Source organism: Heterocephalus glaber, unplaced genomic scaffold, assembly GCF_053883595.1.
Source record: "Heterocephalus glaber isolate CG9 unplaced genomic scaffold, H.glaber_assembly_v1.0 deba00001579, whole genome shotgun sequence".
Lineage (NCBI taxonomy): Eukaryota > Metazoa > Chordata > Mammalia > Rodentia > Bathyergidae > Heterocephalus > Heterocephalus glaber.
The window spans coordinates 6,530,618-6,551,463 of record NW_028258360.1 but is presented as its reverse complement, the minus strand read 5'-3'; the positions used below and the strand labels follow the sequence as shown (position 1 = coordinate 6,551,463).

The 20,846-nt window shown below is 42.5% G+C and overlaps 1 pseudogene; it reads right to left on the bottom strand.

Annotated features, from left to right (window-relative positions):
• Positions 1 to 15,649: 15,649 nt before the first annotated feature.
• LOC101724491 (HAUS augmin-like complex subunit 1 pseudogene) lies at positions 15,650 to 16,593 on the bottom strand (annotated as a pseudogene).
• Between the last annotated feature and the right edge of the window lie 4,253 nt (positions 16,594 to 20,846).

The following is a 20,846-nucleotide window of genomic DNA, read 5'->3' as shown; positions in this document are numbered from 1 at the left end:
TATGCCCATTTATGCAGCTCTTCTTTTTCTTGCTGTCTGCTGTTGTTTTTCTTCTCTTCCTACTCCCCGGTTCTAATTTCTATCCTTACCATAAGGACGATCATGCATTTTTGATTTTTCAGTCATTTCTAGCCCTTTGGAAGAGGAAGGTGAAGTTGAATAGGAAAACACTGAATCTATTATAGAGCAAGTGACAGGCTATCGAGTGTTCAATTCAGCCCACAACAGAGGAAGTGGGCTTCACGGAGCGAGCCCGGTACGAAGGAGCGCTCTGAAATGAAAGGAAGCGTCTCCTGCTCGGTCCAAACCTTCTCACACCCACGTAGACTCCGCCGAGTTGAGGCACCTCTGTCTATTTTTCAGGGACTTTTGCTCTGTTTATAGGTCAGAATACAGGAAAGAAAATTTATGATAAATGAAACTAGGCGATTGATGACTTTTGTGAACGGAAATAACAAACATTCATAGCACTGAAAGTTTTGTTTTTCTTGGCCGTTCAGCACTACATCGGCAATTATTCCCTTAACATTATCTGTTACGGGTTTTACTTTCCCCGTCTCTAACCACTATGAGATCTGTGGGGTGTAATCTTGCAATATTGTAATTTTAGTGAACAATGTAACTATTTCCTACAATAAAAAATTAGTAAGAAAAATGGCCTCTTCTTACTTTTTTGGCACTTTCTTTGATGTCAGGCTCAAGCAACGCCTGCTGTGTTCTTGGTTTTGCTTCTCCAATTTGCTTGCAATGTGTGGATTTGGTTCGAGTCCATGATGGAAATCGGTCTCCCTCAGATTGTCATTAATCCTCAAAATCCTGCTTGCTTTGAATACTTTTATCCCATCTTTCTTGCCACTGTGTGAAGCAGCTCTGGAGTCCTCTTTCCTAAGTGTCTTTATCAGGTGTGATCAAGAACATCGAAATGCTGCTGCTGAGCACCGTCCAACAGAAAGGCAGCTCATAAACACTCGATGCCATGTCCTCAGCTACCTTATTCACCAGATCTGGCACCATGTCTCTTTTAGCTTCTCTCCAAACTCAGAATGACCATGAAAGGTGAACATTTTGAATCAACTCAGGACATAGAGGCAACCAGGACAGAGCAACTAAAAATACCTATGAAAGAGGACTTCCAGAGCTGATTCAGAAAGTGGCAAGAATGATGGGATGTGTGTATGCAAAGCAAGGGGCTATGTTTTGTGGGGAATCAATGGCAACATGTCTTTTCTGTAATAAAAATTTTAAAAAACCCCATTCACCCTGATCTTCAATCATACCCACTATGTGCCAGGATCTTTCCTGAATGCTGTATGTATATTTCAGTATTGAATCTCCAGAACACATCTGTAATTCTGTGGCTGTACAGAAGAGGAATCAAGGCATCAGCAGGTCAAGCCACTTTTCCAAGAGGCATAGCTGGTAGCTGGTTGGCCCTGGCGTGGTCCGTGGTGTTAATGTCTACATGATCCTCATCATCCCATCGCTCGTACACCATCACCTGGTCCTGCTTACATTGAGCTATGAAGATACCCTCTCTTTCTCAAGTAATCCAGTAAATGTCACCTCTTCCCAAAGAAACAAGAATGATGCATTTGCAGTACAGCTCCTAAATTGCACTCAGCTTTTCCAACCACAACTACCAAGTTTTGCTCCTTCTGCATACTTGGTTGACCCTCCTCCTTGTATTCATATATTTAGAGATAAGATGTGTGGAGCCATTGGCGTTGGGGTAAAGCCACATTTTAAGTGTATTTATAAACAGATCCACACAAACACATGGAGAAAGCTGTAAAATATATGCCATCTGATTATTTGGAATGCGTGATACCACATGAAATGAGAGTTTTCCTCGGGAAGTGAACCGAGAATAGAGAGCACAGGGTTACTTGGCAGAAGGACCCAGCCCAGGCTTCCGAGTGAGCCTGACCACATGTCAGCAGTGGAGGAGACAACCCTGACCACCTCTTAGGTGGACATTTCTGTCCTTTAGGCTTAAAGTTTCTTTTACTCTTAGTCATGGACAGTTCCAGAAATTAAAGGGCTCTAGCCAAGCTTAGGAGATTAGAGGCACTTCCTCCCTGAACAGTACTGGGCTGCAGGAGGGATCCTGCTTCCTTCCCACTTGGTGTGCCAGCCAGGGTGCCCACTAATCCTCCAGCCTGCAGCTCAGGCATCACCAGGGTGCTGCTGGGACTGTGGGACCAGCTCAGGATGGTGAATCAGAGGGCTACTGGGGGCCTGGGCTCTGGAGCAAGAGTGCAAATGCTTGTCAAGTTGACTCAGTGACTAGCCTTCCGGGCACCATGATTGGGAGGAAGGTGGTACCAAGTGATGCCTGCGTAGTAAGGGCTCAGGTTACTCCTTTAAGCCAGCCACCAAGTCTGGCTGCCTGGCAGCCCTGCATTTACTCACTCAGGGAGGACATTCCTAGACCAACCTCCTTTGCCCTGGTCTGCAAGTAGGTTTACCTGCCACCTCACACTAGGGGTGCATCAGAACCCCAGTAGACACCATGGTCCTGTGTCCTCCTGGCTCCTGCTGGTCATTCTCATCCCTTCGTTCCACTTCACTCCATGTGACTGCTGCTTTCCCGCCCAACTCTGATGGGTCACCGCTGCAGGGTCTTTACACCTGTCCTCAGGGACAGCCAGCAGGTGGGTTTTTGGCCACGTCTTCCACTCTGGCAGTGTGGACTATAACATTGGTGTGTGCCCTGTCTTTCACATGAACTTCCCATCTTGCTGTTAAGCATCTAATAACGTGAAACTTGGCAAAATACAAGATGGTGGCAATTTCTGCTGAGACAGTCTGCTGCTAGTGAATCTAACATCTGTGACTTTGTTTTTGGGGGACAGAAAACACTTCAGACTCTTTTCAATTCTCCTGAGATGGGGATTTGTCAGGATGTGCTTGTCTTCAGTTCAAATGCAAACATGCACACACATGTAGTGCCCACCCACCCATGCTCACAACGCTGACATACATGAAAGCACTTGTTTTATCATTGTCACTAAATGGAACCCATCACAGCCAACACAATTTTAACTTGTGCCACCAAAGAGTTCCTTATATCTCTTCTTGGACTATCAGAGGGTACAAAGGAAAAAAGATGAATCAACACAGGCAAAAAGAATCTCTGATGAAAAAGATTGCATTCACATTAGCATTCTAAACGGACATCGTACGGAAATACGACACATCTTCATTTAATCAGGAATCCTTTCGATCTCTTTTTCCTCTCTGGCACTAATTCCTTTTTGAATTTTATGAGATGCACACTTTGTGGAGTGGTGTAAGAAATAGCTGGCCAGTTCTGAGTAAAGGGTTTCAGGTGGTGATTGACACAGCCCAGCGAGGAAGGGCATGCACCTCTGACAAGCTGTAAATCAACCTGTGAGTTACATGGCACAGGTGCACCTGAGGAAGCTCTGAGTACTTTGTGAACATGGCCTATATATCAGCGGGGGGGGGGGGGGCTTGCCGTGGGATTGGAGGCAGAAGCATCTATACTTTGAGGGTGTGTGTGTGTGTGTGTGTGTGTGTGTGTGTCAGTGAATTATAGTGGCCAGTGGAAAGCAATTATGGATTATGCTGATGAAAAGTGCAGCCATCTCTCAAAGTACCTTTGACAGAGACTTCCAATCAAGATTCCACTTCCTGGCCCTGGTGGATTAAGTTTAAGAAAAAGCACTTGAAGTTCCAGGGGCTGGGGTAGCAAGTCACATCCTCATAAATAAACCCTGACAACAAAGGTGCTTGCAAATATATGCGCGTCCACTTTAAAGAGGGTAAATCGCGATGGAGATGTTCTGGGAACTGCTGCGTCCTGGCCGAACTTGGCCTTCCTGCCCATGAGACCTTACTCTTTTGTCTTTTCTGGCAAAATCAAGGATTTCCTGTGCCATTAGGATTGGAAATAAAAGTAGATTTGAGATCAAAGAAAAGGGACAAAGAGAATTTATTGACAATGCTATCCTACAAATATTTGTAAGAATTTGATTTATTTTAGTCATTCATATGACAATCTAGGTGAAGTCTCTCTGTACCTTATTCCTCCACAGATTCATTGAAGTATCGACTATTCTGTCAATTCTTTGACATTTGGATTAACTTGATATTTTCAACTTCTTTGAAAGTGTGATTTTCAGTTTTAAATTAATCTTGCTATATGTGAAAAATTATAGTTCTTCTTTGTGGATTTTTTTTTCTTATTTGTCTTTTCTTCCCACTAAAATAGTATTTTTTGGCCTCATAATAAACAAAGAAGAGGTGTTTCAATAACACAAAAAAGCCAAAGATGTAGTGGTAGCTGAACAGCCCTTCCTGTTTCTAAGGGACGTGTTACAATTTCCCTACCAGTATATATATCCCTGATGATGTATTAACACATGATTTATATGGCCTGATATTTTGGTTTTTTTAATGCTAAAAAGACACATTAGTGTACATTTTTGCTTGTGTTCTTTTTAAAATGTTAACTAAGGGCAGGCAAATAATTAAAAAAATTAAAAGTTTTCATTGCTAAATAACAAAACTTCAGGCAAATATGGCAAACCATTAACAGAGTAGAATACTTGTTTTTATATTTTTGATTACTTGCAGAGTTTTAGAATAAAATCATAAACAAAAAATAGTACACAACAAAATCAAACTTAGAAGTGTACTTAGTGATTTTTATTTCTCTCTTTGATTTTTATATTAAGAAAATAAAATGTGATTCATAAATTTATTTGTTCTGCATGCATTATGCTTCATATAAAACAAGTCTGGAGGCTGTTTTCTTTTAGGGCTTGAAATACAACACTCCAAGCTCTTCTTGCCTTGAGGGTTTGCATTGAGAAGTCTGCTGTGATTCTGATGGGCTTTCCTTTGTATTTGATTTGTTTCTTTTCTCTAACTGCTTGTAGAACTTTGTTCTTCTGTTGGGTTTCTGGAATCTTAACAATTATATGGCTATGTGTAGATTCTTTTTGATCAAGGGTAGTTGGAGTCCTATATGCCTCACTTATCGGTATGTATGCATTCTTTTCCCCTGCTTGTGAAGTTTTCTGCCATCACTTCTGTGAACAGCTTTTTTATGTCATCTGCACTCTCTCCTGTTTCTTTGTTGACTCCAATAAGTCTTATGTTATTTTTCTTTGCATTGTCTAGTAGCTGCTGGATTGATTTCTCATGGTCCCTTACAATTTTCAAGCAATTTTTCTTTTCCTGGTCACTAATTGCAACCTTATCTTCTATATCTGAAATTCTGTCCTCACATTGGCTCATTCTGCTGTGTAGACTTTCAATGGAGTTTTTAATCTCCTGGAAATCTGTTTGCATCTGTTTTATGGATTCCTTTTGTTTCCTATGTTGGGATTCCATTGTGTTCCTGAGCTCCTCTCTAGATTTATTAATCATGTCTTGTGCTATGAGCACAATCTCTGCTGTTATCTGAGAAATTATTTCTGATTTCATTTTTTCCAGATCCTCTTTCATTGCCAGTTCAGGGAGTCCAGGTGCTTGAGTATCAGAGTGTTCCATCTCATTTCCCTTTGGGGTTGGTGTAGCTGACCTGGAAGTCTGGAAAATAAATGAAGAATATTTAAAATAAAATTCTAAATATACCTGGGAACATCATTTATGAGGGTAGTATTACTGTTATCAACATTCTTTGAGCATTTATTAAAGAATGTCTTTTGTTTTAATTTGCCCCATACAAAGCAGTTTAGAGACATTTATGGCAATGAAGAGGAATCTTCAATTAACCTTGGTTGCTGAGATGTTTGATGTGCATGTATTATAATATAACAGGGTAATTATCTCATACCTTTTGTTAAAGAATTCTAATAAAGAAGGAAATTGATTTATACATAATGAAATACAAGCTCTTCATTTCATTTCTCATCTAATTTTTATTATTAAAATAGTTGTAAACTCTTATTTTGAGACCAATGGAAAAAGTTTTGAACTTATAAAGAATGCTGAAAATATTCCTCTATTATAATTTATTTAAAAATAAACTAACAAAGAATCTACAGTTACAAAATAATGTTTTCTTCAATAGTGGTATGCACAATGTGATACTGTGTGCCATTTTATTTTTCAGGGAAATTAGACAAAAGAACCTAAGGTTCATTCACATATATAACATTTTAAATATTATTCACTCAATGGGGGCATATTTTCTGAACATTTTAAATAAATATTCACTTTGACCTATTACAAATGATAATCAGTGTATTAGTTTAATAAGACATGTGTTTCCTCCTGAAAGTAACTGATGAAAATAAAGTGAATAATTTTTACATTATGCAAAAATTTGAAAACTTTAAAAATTGCTCTGAGCTTATGAAAAATATAACTTACACACAAAAGTTAAAATTACTCTGCAGTCCATTTCTTCTCCTCTTTGCTCAGGAAAGAGCAAAATAATGTCCCTTGTGGTGACTTGTTGTTTGTGACATAGACTCTCGGAGTCCATGTAAAAGGACTTTAAGTTAGGGTGGGAAAGAAGGGTGAAGATCTGTCCTCTACCTCACCCCAATGAGCTTCAGGAAAGCCGAGAAGAAAAAGGGTATTGCTTATATCAGATACCTCAGTGGGGAAAAAACAAGAGAAGCTGGATATAGCAGCTTAAAATATTTTTGACATGTTTTCCTTAATGGAAGTCATTTAAAAATAAAATTCCTCATCAAATTTTTATCTTGTGCCTAGTAATTAAAGCAGAAAAATTATTCTTTGCATTTGTATACTAATAAAGCTTAGCTTGTGCATAACTGCACTTATTCTGCATATAAAATATGCAAGAAAGATACAACTTTATTGAATAATTATAATAATGACAAACAAAATGTTTTTCCGTGACTATCATGAACAATGTACAATCGATATATACAATACCAAAGACCAAAATAACGGGAATTCTCTGTGAAAATTACTTTTCTTTCAGTTTTCATTTGAGAGCTTGGCAACTGTGTAAACTGAGTGTCTGTGTGTCTTGGTTACTTTCTTTATCCCTGAGACACAATACCTGACACCCACAAACTAAGAGGAGAGGCTTACTTTGGCCAGCTCCAAGGCAGGGTGGCATGGCAGAGGGCGCTGTGGAGCGGAGCTGCTCACCTCATGGCATCCAGGACAGAGAAATCAAGGGGAGAGCCAGAAAGAAGGACACAAGACCCCTGGCAACACTCACAGTCACATGGCCCTCCGACCGGAGTCCACCCCCAGCAGCAGCTCAGCTGCAAGCAGCTATAATCTGGTCACCTGCCACTGCCCCGCCTGTCAGCTGAGGAGGTTTTTGGGCGACCTCCACCCACAAGCCATGAGAGGTAAAGTCTACAAATGAGCTTGGCGTAAAGTGGATGGGGTAACGTTTCTCTGCATTGTCTCTTCACTTTGGCAGTACGATTGCAATTTTTCATGGACTGGAAGTAAGAGCACAGAATGCAATGAGACTTGTATGATGCGAGGAGCAATAGCACAGGAGCTAGGGATGGGTGTGGTGCTGAGAAGATTCTGAGGAAGCTGTCTTCCAAGGCACAGGAAGTGGATTCCTCCCTCAGTGTTCCCTTGGGGAGCCCTCAGTTCATGGCCACCAACACCTCCTTGTACTAAGTCTAACCTTTCCAGGGTCCAACTTGCCTCTTGTTGTAGTAGCATTTGATGTTGGTGCTTCTCTCTTATCTCTGCTCCCTCTTCCTTTCTGTCTTCCTCTTCCTTCTGTTGCCTGGATATCAATGTTTCATTTTTCTTCTTTCCTTTCTGCACACTCTTTCTACTCACCTTTACTAATTCTTCTACCACTGTGTGTCTCTCAGCTGCTGGGAGATCCCAGACATCTTTTCTAAGGTTTCTTCCGTTCTCTACCTGGGACCCTGCTTTTGCACCAGTGAGCGTCTGCCTGCCCACAATTCTCAACCCTCAACCTCCATCCTGGACTTCTTGGAGTTCTAGGCTCTTGTGTTTAGCCTTAACTGAACGAACGCCTGTGCTTGGATGTTTCCCTGACCTTGTCACTTGTGACACAACCTTGCAGCCTTGCCTCCCTCCTTTTCCATGTTGCTGATCACTGCTTCCCACAGGTTCCCTCTCCTATGCAGTTCTTCAGCCTCTCCACTGTTTTCCATTTGCTGGGACCAGGGGTCAGAAAACTGGAATCTGCACATCAGATCTGGTCCTCCATCTGTTTGAGTGAAGAAGGTTTTATTGGAACATGATCAGGTCCATTTCTTTGCATATGTTGCCTATGGCTGTTTTCTTGCTAAAACCCCTGAGCTGAGTTTTGGTGACAGAGAATGTGTGGCCCATAGAGCCTAAAATATTAGCTACCCTGGCGTTTATAGAAAAGCAGGTGCTGAGCGTGACCTAGAGAACCCATCACACACAGGTCCCCACGGTCACTTACCCTAATCATTTCCATGTTCTCCCTCCTAAAGAGACGCGACCCTCCACCTCCAGAGTCTAATTCTCACTACATAGTGGGAGTCACTAGATATAATCTCACTCTCACTGTGCTTCTTATTAGGTCTTCTGCTCCTTTGCCTTGGGGAGGAAATCCAGACTCCTAGACATGGTTTGCAGACTCCTCTTCCTGCCTTGTACACCTCACTGTTCCGGAAGCATCAGGGCCCTTCCTCTGGACTTCCGCACATCTTCCTCTTGTTTCAACCTCCAGGTTCTGCATGTCTGACTGGATAATGTACCTTTCATGACCAATAGCGTCAGGTCAGGAGCTGCTCTTCGTGCTTGGACAGCCCTGTGTTTTTCTTCTCCTCAATAAGCCCAGAATCCCTGCTTGCCACTTGATAAGGAAGTTTCCCCTGTCAACCTGGTGAGGCCTTGGTACCTGGATATTTGATTAAACACCAGGTTGAATGTTGCAGGGCAAATGTATTTTTCAGATGTCATTTCCATTTCCATCGATGAACTCAGGGTGAAGCAGATCATCCCACAATGTGTGCGAGCCTCATCCTGTCCCTTGAAGAGCCTCAGAGAAGACAGGTTGACCTTCCCAGGGAATAGGAAATTCTGCCTTCAGCTGTTCTCAGACTCAAATTGCAAAAACAACTCTTTCTGGGGTCTCATCTTCAGATGTTGAGCTCACCAGCCTCCAAAATAATGAGCCAGTTCCTTAAAATAATATATCTCTCTCTCCCCAACCATCCATCCATCCATCTATTCATCCATTATTTTTCTATCCATCCATCCACTCACCCATCTATCTATCTGTTTGTCTGTCTATCTATCTCCCATCCTCTGTTTCTCTATCCACCCACCTATCATCTATACTTGTCTGTCTGTCTGTCTATCTACCTATCTACTCATCCATCTTTCTGTCCACTCATTTATTCCATCCATTCCCAACCTGTTGGATCTGGATCCCTGCAGAGCCTTGCCTAGCATAGCCCTGCCTAGCATACAGGGAGCATGTCTATCTTGTCCATTATTATTGTACCAGAAATTACCATAATGCCGAGAATATTATAATAAGTCCATTTGAAACAATAGTAAATGACTGGGATGTTCATTCATGTAGCAGTGTGGAAAGACAGAAAACAGAGTGCAGAGAGAAACAGATGGAACGAGACCACCGGGTTCTATGTGTAATCCAGGATGATTCAAGGCAAATGAAGGTCCTTGAATTGTCCCAGATTGCTGAGAGAGGGAGCTCCACCAGGTCCATTTCCCAGGAATACAGTGTGAGTGTTTGAACCATGACAGTGGGTAACTACAGATAGTAGGAATGTCACAAATGAGAGAAACAGACCCATGCACTGGGGTTTTCGCTCGCTCTACACTCCAGTCTCTGATAGTGTGTTCCGTTGATGCAGTTGTTGTTAATAAAAGCTGCTCCTCTGGGGCCGTGGTGGGAATACCTGGTTTGCAGGTCACCTCTGTTTGGAAGCACTGGAAAGAGGCTGTGCCAAGAATGAGGTGCTCGGCAAATTCTGTGGAATTCTGATCGGAAGAGCCGGGTCACTGTGGTCGTGACCGGGAAGGGATTGTCTCCCTCCCCGCTCCTCCTTGATTCTGCTTCCTGGATGCTGTGCTGCAGGTGAGCAGCTGACAGTGGAGTCAGTGCACTGAAGTGATGTTAATCTAACCTTCCTTGTTACAATGGAAATTGCATTGACCATGTGGCTTCTATGGAAAGCTCTGGATTATAGACACATATTTGTTCTGTGCTGCAATATCCACTCATATCTGACCTAGTCAGGTGCCCTCAGCAGTAAATTCTCACCCAGAGATTTCACCAGGGTCTTCATCACATGTAGGAGGCCCATTCCCTGCAGCTCCCCACCTGAGAGGTTATTCTTTCAGACTCTTTGCTTATCTGATTTATTCACTTGCTCCATTTAACAAGCATGAATAGTACATATTATGTACCTGCCACTGTGTCAAGTATTTTCCTAATGATTAATTAAACAATAGTATTCTCTACTTAACCACACCATGAGATAAGTGCTATTATCATATATTTGTTATAAATGAGGCTACTGACACACATAAAAGTCGATAGATTATCCAGGTTCACGGAGCCCGCAAGAGAGAACAGTTGGCTGCGTCTCTAGCTGGGAGATGAGTCAGGCTCCAGGTGACTCCCCACACTTCCTGATATCCACTCCATCTCTGGCTCTGCAGCTCCTCTTAGCTGGAGAGCATCGGATCATCCTAGGCATTCCCTTGGCTGGCTGTCCCAACCCTTGCTCCGTATCCAGGTGCTAAGAGCCAGCAGTGCCCTTTTGGGGCCTTTCCACTTAGACCTGGTTCTTTTGTGTTATGGTTTAGATCTACAAAGGCCCTGAAAGCCGCCTGTGTTTGGAAGGTGATTGGATTATGGGCTTATAACTGACTTGCCATAGGTGGGGTCTGATCAGAAGAGGCGGGTCACTGTGGGCATGACCCAGAAGGGATTGTCTCCCTCCTCGTTCCTCCTTGACTCTGCTTCCTGGATGCCATGAGGTGAGCAGCTGTCCCTCTGCCAGGCCCCTCTGCCATGTTGTTTCTTTTTTGCCCAACCATGGACTGAACCATGAGACCAAGGAAACTTTTCCTCCTTTAAGTTGTGATTGTTGGGTAGTGTGTCCTAGTGGTGAGAAAGTGACTACGACATCTTGCCTGCTCCACTGTTCAACCTGGCTGGCCAGACTCCAAGGCAGGGGGAAAGGTCACACTGAAAGTACTGGGCTGCACTGCAGGAAGCAAGTTATTCTAACCAAAATCGAGGAGGAGAAGAAAAAGGAAGGGCATGTCTCGGTAACATCCGAGTGAAACGGAGGGGAAGAGATGGGCTTCACTGGCACGCAGGAGCCTGGGACACAGCCAGTTGGGGGCATCACTTCAGGATCAGGGAGAATGGGTCAGCTTGGATGGCTCCTCGTGTTTAGTGGCTCGAGGACAGATGCTGCTCTGCCTTGGTGACCCAGGGATCACAGTGTCCTGCAGCCTGGTGACTCAGACCCACAGCACAGGCTGCTGCTTTCCTCTCCCCTTGGGCTGCCAGGGAGGCCCGAGCTGCTCCTGCCTCCTCCCATTCCAGCCTCCTCTCCTGCCTCTCTGCCTCTTGCTTTCTGTTTCCTGCTGTCTTCCTCTGCTAGAGGCTTCAAACACGGTGTTCAGTTTGCTTCTCTAAGTAGAACGGGACTGAGTCATCCATTTTTCTGTCATTTTTCAACTGTCTGAGCTTCACTGGGGCACATCCCTGACATTTCATAATCAACAGCAGAATGGGGCCTGCAAGGGCTGCGTACAGCCTTCAGGGTCCCATGCCACAACCAACTCTGCCTACACCACATTTCTTGAATATTTCCCAAAGGAACTGTAAGTTATAGATTGGCCATGCCTGTTACTGAAGATGTTAACCATGCTCGCCCTCCAGTTCCTATGTTCCCATAAGATCAAGCCAGGGAAAGGATTCACCGATGCTGAGAAAAGCCCACAGAGGTGGTGCTCGTACAGAAAATCAGTTGTGGTGCAACCGGGCCACTGTGAGGAGCCCTGATCTTCCCGGCTCTCTCTTGCTGTCCCCAGCTTCCAAGATTTCCTTAGACCTGCAGTAAGAGAGTGGTGTTGGGAAGAGAGTGCATTCTTAAGTATAAGTGTTGTCTTGCTTCTGATATTTTCTTAAATTTAGTGTTGGAATGAGCTATGTGTTTACTTGTATTTTCCTAAAAGAAGAATGGGATTTTGGTTCACCATTATAAGTTCGGCCCATGGTGAGTGCTCAGTGAGCAGGAGTGGTTGAAGGGTCAGAGAATGTGGATGGGCAGCAGGCCGGCCGACGTCCTCACGAGGCAGTGCCAGTCTGTGGAGGGGCATCCTTTCCAGTATAAAGACATAAACAGATACACAGATCTATGGCCTTAAAAATTCCTGGTGGAGCTGGATGTGGTGGTGTACACCTGTAATTACAGCTGTGAGCAAAGCAGAGGAAGGGGGATTGGAAGTTTAACTCCAGCCTGGGAAATTTAGTGACCTAGTAAGACCCTGTCTGAAAATAAAAATATAAAAAGTGCTGGGAATGTAGCACAGTTCAGAGGCCCAGGCTTCAATTCCTCATACCACAAGGAGAAAAGCAATCCTGGTGGAGAGAAATTAGGAATGAAAACATCTGCAAAGGCTCCTGAGGCCTGAGAGATGATGAGGAATTGTGCCGTCAAGGTTCGAACTGTGACCAGCATTCTGCATGGGCACGGCACTGTTTCGTTAGATTCCAGACACCTTCCTGTCACCTGCCACCTTGTGTCACGGAGGACTCCACTGTGCTTTCAAGTTGGCTGCTCCCTTTTAAATGCAGAGAAAGCATCTTCCTTTCAAGGGCAAATTAATCATAGACCTAAAACACTTTAGGGGGCAGCTTTGTTGTTTTGGAAAAGGCCCATTTTGAGTTATACGTGGTAACAGCAGGGTTTTTAAAATGTAGTTTGAAAAGATGACACAGAGAGGTTTGGGAACCTCATCTCGCTCCTTTTCAGCAAAGAATTCTGAAGATCACACGAAGCCCACTGTGCTTTATACTGCAAACTGCAATTTGGGAGTTAATCAAGAAAATATCCTGTTAATTAATTTCCTGAGCGCTTCTTATCAGTATACAGGCAAACTGTCAAGCTCATTTGAATGAAAACATTTTTGTTTCAGCGATTGGTATTTATTAGTCACTTCACTGGTTTCAAATGGTATTTTAGGGAATGGAGAAATATGATAACTTGGATCTGATGGATTTCTTAAAGGCAAGAAAGTGGATTAGGCTGAACTGAAAAATGACAAGTTATGCGATATTAATTCAATAAATGCACACAGAAAGAAGAGATTTCCAAAATAGAAAAATAAAGCTCTTATGGTTTATATCTAGATGCCTCTCAAGAGCCTCATGTGATCATAGGTGGGGTTTTGAGAAGGTGATTGGAGTAGAGTGGTGCAGTGGACCTGCTGTTAGGTGTCCAAGGTGCAAGGTCACTGTGACCCGGATGTGAACTGGGTGTGACCTGGAAGAGTATGTCTCCCTCCTGGCTGCTCCGGTCTCTCTCTGCTTCCTGGACACCAGACTGTGAGTAGCTCTCCTCCACCATGACTCCCTGCCCTGCCACTTCTGCCTGGAGCTGGCAGAGCACACACGGACTCAAACTTCTAAACCTCTCCTTTCAGCTGTGCATATCAGGTATGTTGTGTCAGTGCCAAAAAAGTAACTAACACAAATGCTAGTCAAGTAATGTCATGGCAATTCGGTGCTATTATCTCTATTATTCAAAACCTATTTAGAGTGCCAGGTCCAGACCTTGTGTCCAGACCTCCTACTTTTCCTTGTGGTGCAGGCAGGACAGTGGCCCCCAAAGATGCCCATCCCTGGGTGCTGGCATGTGTGACCATGTCAAGTCACGAAGCAAGGGGAAATTTAGATTGCAGGTGGAATTAAGATGGCTCATCAGCTAATCTAGCAAAGGAGAACACCTTGGATTATCCAGGGAAATCCAAATGTAGTCAAGAGAGTCCTTTTAAATGAAAGAGGAGTCAGAAAAGAGAGTTAGAATGGTGCTATTGAAGATTTGACTGCTGGCTTGAAGACGGAAGTGGTCTTAACCAGGAAGGGGGCAGCTTGGACCAACTGGAAAAGCAAAGCCCACATTTCTTCCCTGTCCCCCAGAAAGGAAAGCGGCTGCACCCACACTTGGATTTTTAACCAGTGAGACTTGCCTGGGTCAGACCTTAGACCCCTAGGCACAGTTTGCTCATCAAATCTCAACAAATAGATGGGGAGAGAATGCTGTTGTCTCTCTTAGGAGTGAGGAAGCGAGACTAAGATTTTAAACTGTTTGTTCAAATACTCAGAGCCAAGGGAAGCGCAGGTCCTCCTGGCCTGTCCAGTCTGTCCATTTTCCTCCACACCCACAGTGTCTTAGTCCACCGAGGACAGAAAACCGTGTTGGGAGCACTGGGTACACGAGTGTCTTTCTGTAAGAGCAGCCAATGGGTTTGTTGCTTTCTTTATTCATTAATTGTTGAATTAATTTATTAATGTATTTCCAACGCCTAGTCTGTATGGTACTTAAATAAAATGGTTGATGGACATGTGAGTATTCCAAGAATGTAGATGGAAGTAAGTCCAGGAAAGGTCCTGTGATTGCTCCAGAGGCCTGGGGTCACAGCCGGATGGATGGATGCTCAGGTATCACGACAGCAAAGGGACTGTGTTCCGGGAAGCGCCCTCTCCGAGATCTCCTGAGCAAAATTCAGTGCTCGTTCACTGGCACTAATCTAATGTCCACCATTCTGGGAGAGCTTAGGCTGAACACACACAGGTGTGTCTCTCCTGCAGTGTGAACTCCCGAGGAGCTGGCGCCTGCCTTCCACAGCCCCGGGTGCCATCATTGCAGGGTCCTTCTCTGGCAGGTATCAGAAAGCAGCTTGGGGAACTCAGGAAAGAGGCTTAACGGGAGTGGTGGGTGTCTAGGGTCTAGGGAGGAACTGACCACCCAGCCCCTGGCAAGTGGCAGCTAGATCGGCGCCCAGCGCTTCCATAGTGACGGCCCGGCACGACCCCCCACCTTGTGGTCTCTGCCCCGAGTTCCTAGGCTGGTCCACCTTGGGTCACGAGCCACCTCTGGGACCACAGGCTCTGCCATGTGCAAGGTGCAAGGAGTGATTTCACAGAGGAAGGGGGGGATAGCAGGAGAAAGGGCCACGAAATTCAGGTTAGGCCAAAATTAGAGGTGTCTGTAAAAGTGCATTGGCTGACAGTCATGGGTTCAAACCCTTCTTTTCCTGTTCAATACTTATTGGACTTTATTTGAAATGACTTTCTTCCTCTCTTAAAGAAAATAATATCTTCTTCCTTCAAGCACTGTTATGGAGATTAAATATTCATCCTTGGCAAAATGTTGGACACAAAATCTGGAAATAATGATTTTTTTCAGTACCTGGTATTGAATACAGAGCCTTCCCACTGAGCTACATTCCGAATCCATTTTTTCTTTTTTTTGAGAAAATGTTTTTAATATGAAAACTGTATTTGGGCACAAAAATGCAATGCATAACTCGGGACCATTATTCTGTCAATAAGGACATTATTATCTCAACTAAGAACAGAATTTTTTTTAAGGCATGACAAGCAGATAAAAACCCTGTAAAGTTCTATTCAACTTATTTTGTTAGGGAAAAAGATGTTTGGCTCTGGTCACAGTTCCATCATGTCTACCTTCTTTGTAAGTTCAGTCTCAATGGTATCTAATTCTCTCTTTGCTTCTTCAATTTTCACTTGTGCAAGAGAAGGATTCAGCATTAAATCTAAGTAGGACTCCAGCCTTTTCTTCAAAGGTATAGTCTGTCGTTTTAGCTCTGCCAATTTCTCTGCCAGTGCTACTTGGGACTGATGTGACAGAGAAGCATCCATGCCTCTAGCTGAAAGCTGCTCCTCTGCAGCTCTGATTCCAAATCTGAATTCCTCTGCCTTTGCTTTCAGGAAGTCCATGTCCTGAAGACGATTATCAACTTTGGTCTTTTCGGTAGACAGATGGAGCTCTGCCTTCTTGAGATTTTCTCGCAGACATTTTTCTAACACTGAAGTTGCAGTCAGATTTTTTTCAAGTTTTCCCAGTTGAAGCTGGAGTTCTTCATTTCTGGATTTGGTACGAAAAAGGTCAGAGGTCAAATCATTCACTGCAGGAATAAAACTTGCTAGTGAGGTATCCTTTGTTTCAAGAACCATTGCACTGTCAACCAAAGCATTCAGATACCTGGAACCAGTGCTAGACAGATCGGCAGGGGAAAAATTCACACTCTCCATGAGGAGGTCTTGAAGATGCTTGGCTTCTGATTCATATTCATTTGCTTTTTGTTTCAAGCCCTCTATTACTAGCCAGGCGTCCCTGTCCTGGGCTCTGTTGCATTCTGCAAGATGATATAAAATCTCTGTGGTCCGTGGGTTCACCTCATACTGTGGAATCGGATCATCTCCAAATATTTTTTTTCAACCACTCAGCAACCTGCGCCTCTTTCTCCTCACACACCTCCATCGCTACTGCTCCCGCCGTTTCTGCGCCCTTTTTTAATTTTAAGATAAGGTCCACTAATTTGCTAAATTGCCCAGGCTGGGCTTAAATTCACAACCTCCTGAGAGCTGGGATTACAGGCTTGTACCACCAAGCCGAGCTGCTGATTAGCCCTTATCAAGGCCGTGTCGTACCCTGAGGCCTGCAGGTAGGTCCTTGTTGACAACAGGATTACTGAACATTTTCCTCGCTGCAGTGCCGGCCCGGAGGACCCATGTTCCAGGGGTGCACATGGCCGGTGTTGCCCACTGCACAGGGGACTCGGTTTCCTAGCAGCCCCCGCTGGCCTGGGATTTGAGATGCACACAAAGGCTGTTGGTGGGCGAAAGATCAGGTAGCATTGCTGCCCTACCAGCTGGTAAATCTGCCCCCAGATAAAATCAAGTTCACAGTGCTTGATTTTCATCAGCCCCATTTTACGCACTTGAATTTGCTTACTAAACACTGACTGCAGTTTCAACCTGCTTAATTTATGAAAATCGATAAGATCACAGACCACTATTCTGTGGTTTCAGTAGTGCAATTTTCCTTCCCCATATTCATTCAGGTTGTTTGAATACCGTGCTATTCTGCTATTCTTATCTTTGTCTTTTCAGTTTTTTCTATTGCATTGTTGAAAAACCAAAGCAAAAGCTTTTAGTTAGCTGATCTCATTCTGTGGAGTTGACAGTCTCATAGTTTGGAATTGTTTTATTACAAAAGCAGACATTTGAAACCACAGATACACAGTTAAGAATGTTTACCTGTGCAGGTGACCTCAAAGATGAACAACTGGATATACTTCTACAGGTTTTCAGGTTTTATGAAATGCAGTGAAACCTTGTAAAAAAAATTCTTCTAAAAAGTTTTCTCTTCCCTGATGATAGGATCGGTATTGCATATCAAAGAACCTGATTTCAAATAGGCACAAATACACATATACACAATCACTCATTTCATCTCCTTCATTCTTTTTGAGAAAGTCAATATTTTATGACTCATGATACATCACTTCTCCATGGTCCAGAACTGGATGGACTCACCCAGACTGGAAGGAAGCACAATAAAGGGTCCATGTAGGGAGAAGATGCTAATTTCCAGGCCCCACCTCACTAGACAGCTAGTTCTGTCGGAGCAGAACAAGTTTTAACAGTCTAACTTTTTCTCCAATTTTTATTTTTGATCCGTACATGTTTGCATACATAATAATCACATTCCTCACAGAAGTTGGTGCATGTACATAGCACATCTCAGTTCCTTTTACGTGTCCTTCCCTTCTCTACCATTCCCATGCCTCAAACTCTTGGTCCCCTTCTGATCTGAGAAAGATATATTTCCCTATTAGCAACTTTTTATTTATATAGTGGGTTTATCATATAAGAGAAACCATTAGATACTTAAGCTTGTGTGTGAGATTTATTTCAGTTAACGTTATGGTCTCAAGGTGCATGCATTTCCCTGAAAATGACTCATGATTATCCTTCTGTATGGCAGAGTAGTACTCCATGGTGTATTAACACATTTTCTTTATCTTCATCTAATGATGTATATACAGTGTAAACTGCTTCCAAGATTAAGCTATACGCATTGTGCTGCTATAAACATGGAATGCATGGATCACTGTAATATGATTTTTTAAAATTCTTTTGGGAAGATACCAAAAGGGGAATAACTAGATCAGATGGAATTTCTAGTTTTAGTGTTTTGGGGAATCTCCACACTGGTTTCCATGCTGTTGTACCAGTTTAAATTCCAACCAACAATGTAGAGGAGTTTCTTCATAGCCAGCATTTGTTGTTATCTGATTTCTTAATGATAGCCATTCTTTCTGGAGTGAGATGGAATCTTAGTGTTTTAATTTGCATCTCTCTGATGCCCAGCAATGTGGAACATTTTTCATGTATTTATTGGCCATTCATACTTCTCTCTTTTTTTTTTTTGAGAAGTCTATTTATTTTAGTTGCCCATTTTTTGATTGGGTCTTTTATTTGGGGGGGTCTATTTTGTGTATCCTTTGTATATTGTAGATATTAATCCTTTGAGGTGTAGCTGAAAAATTTTTTTCCCATTCTGTAGGTTCTCTTCACTGTTCATTGTTTCCTTTGTGTACAAAAGCTTTTTAATTTGACACGATCCCATTTGTCGATTCTTGATGTTATTTCTTGTGCAATTGGGGTTCTGTTCAGAAAATCCTTACTTATGTTTATGTTTTTAAGAGTTTTATTAATTTTATCTTCCAGCAGTGAAGTATTTTTGTCTTAACATTTAGGTCTTTGATCCATTTTGATTTTAGTGTAGTACATGGTTAGAGATACGGGTCTTGATTCAATTTTCTGGATGTATGTAGTTGGTATTCCAAGCACCCTTTATAAAAAAGGCTAACTTTCCTCCTAGGTATGGTTTTGGCTCCTTTATCAAACATCGGGGTGCTGAATGTGCCTGGGGATGTTTCTGTGTCCTCTATTCTGTTCCACTGACCCACCTGTCTGTTTTTGTACCAGGACCATACTGGTTTTTTTTTTTTTTAATCACTGTGGCTTTGTAATATAACTTTAAATTTGGGATTATGAAGCCTCCTGCTTTGCTCCAGTTATCCAGGATAACTTCTGGTATTCTACATCTCTTCTGGGTCCATATGAATTTTAGGATTGTTTTCTCCAGTTCAGTGAGGTATGCTGTTGGTATTGTGACTGGGGTTGCACTAATCTGTATATCAGTTTTGGAGTGTGGCTTTTTTCACTATATTGGTTCTGCCTATCCAGGAACAGGGATAGCTTTCCACTTTCTGATATCCACTTCAATTTCCTTTTTCAGAGTAATACAGTTTTCATTGTAGAAGTCTTTTACTTCCTTGGTTAAGTTAATTCCTAAGTACTTAATTTTTCTTGATGCTACTGTGCACGGTATTGTTTTACTAATGTTTTTCTCAGTGAGTTCATTATTGGTGTACAGGAACACTACTGACTTTTGCATGTTCATTTTTGAATTAAGTTTACTGGTACAATTTTGATATACATAATTATCACATTCATCATATGGAATTTGTAACTGTACATGATATAGCTTTATTCTTATTTTTTCCCATTCTCCTCCCCTCCCTTCAACCCTCCTTCCCCTCCTTATTTACAAAAGCTTTGGTTCCATTTTATCTTTCATTTCTCATTTTTTCCCTTTTCCCTTCCTTTCTTTCCCCCTCTCCCCTCCCTAGTTCCCCTTTCCGTTTGATCAATTTCTTCCTATTTCACATTGTTTATCATACATTTTGGTCCTTATTGACACTTTCAGTTTCTTACACCATTAAAACAATGTGATATTTACACGTGTGTCTGATTTATTTCACTTAGGAGTATGACCTCAAGGTGCACCCATTTAGCTATAAATGCCTCAAGTTTACCCTTCTTTATGGCTGAGTAGTACTCCATTGAACAAAAAAAACCCCACATCTTCTTTATCCATTCACTGGTTGATGGCCATTTGGGCTGTTTCTAAGATTCAGCTATTACAAACTGTGCTGCTATGAACATGGGTGTGCATATATCACTGATGCTTTTTATTACTTTGGGAAGATACTGAGAAGGGGGACAGCTGGGTCAAGTCCTAGTTCTTTGAGGACTCTCCACACTGATTTCCACAGTGGTTGCACCAGTCTACACTCCCATTGGCAGTGGAGAGGGGTTCCTTTTTCCCTACAGCTCAGCCAGCTTTGGTTATTGGTTGATTTCTTGATAATAGCCATTCTTTCTGCAGTGAGATGGAATCTCAGTGTTGTTTTCATTTTCATCTCTTGAATGACCATGATGCTGAACATTTTTTCATATATTTATTTGCCGTTTGTAATTCCTCATCCAAGAAGTATGTATTCTTAGGTGCCCATTTTTGGGTCAGGTCTTTAAATTTGAGGGATTTGATTTTTTTCAGTTCTTTATATATTCCAGATATTAGTCTTTTGTCTGAGGAACAGCTGGAAAAAATTTTTTCCAACTCTGTTGGTTGTCTCTTCTCTCTGTTGGTGATTTCTTTTGCTGTGCAATTAATGAGATCCCAGTAGTTGATTCTTCGTAATATTTCCTTTATGATCAGTGTTTTGTTCATAAAGTCTTTGCCTATAGCTATGTCCTCAAGAGTTCTAGTTATTCTCTCTTCCAGCAGGTTTAGTGTTTCTGTTTTAATATTTAGATATTTGATCTGTTTCAATTTTAGTTTAGCTCATGGTGAGAGACATGGGTCTAGTTTTTGTCTTTGGCATGTGGAAAGTCAGCTTTTCCAGCACCACTTATTAAAGAGGCTATCTTTCTTCCAATGAAGGTGTTTGGCTCCTTTGTCAAAGATAAGGTGGCT